This window comes from Hibiscus syriacus, unplaced genomic scaffold (genome assembly GCF_006381635.1).
Source record: "Hibiscus syriacus cultivar Baekdansim isolate YM2019G1 unplaced genomic scaffold, ASM638163v2 tig00110683_pilon, whole genome shotgun sequence".
Lineage (NCBI taxonomy): Eukaryota > Viridiplantae > Streptophyta > Magnoliopsida > Malvales > Malvaceae > Hibiscus > Hibiscus syriacus.
This window is the reverse complement of record NW_024062823.1, coordinates 2,715,271-2,717,947: the sequence shown is the minus strand read 5'-3', so window position 1 is coordinate 2,717,947 and position 2,677 is coordinate 2,715,271. Positions and strand designations below refer to the sequence as shown.

Genomic DNA, 2,677 nt, shown 5'->3' with positions numbered 1-2,677 from the left:
CTTGCATATCGACATTTTATATAAAATAAAATAAAATACTATTTAGAGAAACATACATTGTATTATTTAAATAAAAAATAAAAATGAATTAAATAGTACTAAAACTTCGATTTATTTCAAGCTCTCATTTTGTTTGAATGCCGTATCAGATTATACTACTTCGATCAAGCAATGATTTCCACGCCCATTCTATAAATTGTTGTTCTTGAAAATATTCGAGTAAGAGAAATTAAAAATATTGGCAAATAAAATGAATATTTTGTAAATTATTTCAAAAATAATAGTTCTAAAAAAAAGACATAATATGCACGTTAATATATAGAGATCAAAATATATTAAATAAACCAATGATAAAAATAGCAAGTCAAAAATTAAAAGAAAGAAAGTTGGATTTGATCTAATACAAATATAAATGCGCAATCGAACATCAAATAAATAAAATAATCAAATAAAATTTTATCTTAGGACTAAATTGACAAGAAATAAAAATATGTTCAAATTGAAGAAGATAAATAAATATCTAAAACTAACAAAGGACCAAAATATAAGTCAACCAAAAAATTGAAGCATGAATTATAAATATTAACAAATACAATGAGTTAACTATAGCCAAAATCGAAAGATATAAAATACTAAGCTCAAAAATAAAAAAAAAAACTTGAAAATACAAGAGTAAATATTGAAAATTACTATTAAATATAAGGCCATTTTAAATAAATACTTACATATGGTGCATACACATAAAATACCTAAAGAATATGAGACATACGCATATCTTAAAATACGAGCACAAAAATACAATAAATAAAACAATACCAAATCAGGCATAAACAGTAACTAAAATGCATAATTAAAAAATATAGCATCAAATTCATGAATAAATAAAGAAAACAACATTGATTAGTGACTAAAATGAAACAAATTAAAGAAACAGTAACTAATTTCAAATAAATATCAATGTAAACAGGTGACTAAATTGAGATAATATAAATATGGGCAATAAATTCGTAATAAAAATAAACACGTAAATGACCAAAATTAAATAAAAAAGTAAGATAGAGTGCTAAATCGAAATAAGTAAAACGAATGCAATGGTGACAACTTTATAAAAATGCGCCTGAGTTTTAGTGACTTAAGAGGGATTTTACACTAAAATAAAAAGAGAAAATGGTGCATGAAGACCCAGCAAATCAAAATAAAATTAAATCAGCCCGAATCCAATGACCAAATCGTTAATACAAGGCTAGACATTAGGGAAAATGTCCTAAAATTTAGAGGCCATAACAAGGAAAGACGTCTAAAAGAAGGGGGCTTAGGGAGAATTAAAACTAGAACTACTAAAATCTAATATGATTTAAACTAGCCAAAAAAAAAAAACCAAGAACAAAAACCAAACTCTCTTTCAACTCTACCTTCCTCACTATCGGCAGTATTCCTCACCAAACTTCAAGCCCCAACACAGGCCACCAGTTGGGTGGCCATCTCATGCTCCAACCGGCGACCGAGGAGGCCAAAACGGAGGCTAAACTGCCCCCAAAACGCTCAAAGCTAATACCATTTTTTCTCTCCCCTTCACTCTTGGCCGAGAGCTTCCCCAAAGACCATAAAGCCGCTCATCGGCCACCGCGAAACGGTGGCCTATCTTGCCCCAAATATCACCAAACGAGCCTAAACGAAGACCCTTACAATCCTACCAACCTCCTTTCCTTACTCTAGATCCAAGACCGAAACCAAGGTCATGAACCTAAACGGCCAAAGGTTCCTAACACCCCCCTTTCCGGCGACAACTTACCCGGAGACGAGGGCTTCGGTGGCTAAGGTAGACGCCTGAACTCTCTTTAATTTTACGTTTTGCTGCTAAAAAAAGGAAAAGGGGAACCTTTGAAGGATTTGAGTTTCTATTGCTTCTTATTGCTGTAACAACAGATTCTCTTCTTTGCTAAGAGAGGAGAGAAAAAACGGGGGGTCCTTTCTTACACTCTTTTTTTTTCGAATCGGAGCCCCCCCCCCCCCCTTTACACTGATCTTGGGGTTTCTTGTATAACCCATTACATATGTAAAAATAAGAAAATGCTGATGTTGCTGTTGATGTGTTTGGTGACTGAAGCTGCTGAGAAGCATGGTTGCACAGGGCATGGGTGAGGCGTGGTGTTTTCTGTGGAGCAGGGCATGGGCATCCGTTGGGTTGGTAGTGGCTTCGGGTCGGCTACTGGGCCTGATACTGGGTCGGTTCGGGTCTGAAGTCTGGGTTCCTGGTGAGCTGTTGGATTGGCTTGTAATGGTGGACTTCAAGTGGCCTACAAAAATGTAAATAAATAATAATAATATTATTTTTTAGATCCAAAAAAAAAGTATCTACAGTGATGAAATCGTCCAAAACTACAATATTAATAATTTTATGTTCACAACAGAATATGTTATTAAAAATTCATAATTATGATATTTGCAGTAACTACAATAAAATATGTTATGTTCACAATACGATAAACATAACGTCATAGAAGATACATTTATAAATTGTAATTTAAATTTTTAGTTAGGGCCTAATTTTTATGTTTGTCGAGAGTCACTAAAATTTTAGAAACGGGGCTGATGAGCAACACGGTTACCATTTCGACCGACAAAGACAAAGTGACAGACACGAAAGTTGCAGGCCAGTCGTTTCGCATCAATAATA

At 33.4% G+C, this 2,677-nt stretch overlaps 1 long non-coding RNA gene across 1 annotated transcript; it reads left to right on the top strand.

The window, feature by feature from the left end:
• Positions 1–1,397: 1,397 nt before the first annotated feature.
• On the top strand, positions 1,398–2,409 carry LOC120138325. The gene is made up of 2 exons (XR_005517529.1): positions 1,398–1,819; positions 2,108–2,409. It is a non-coding gene; the product is annotated as an uncharacterized LOC120138325 (long non-coding RNA).
• Positions 2,410–2,677: the final 268 nt, after the last annotated feature.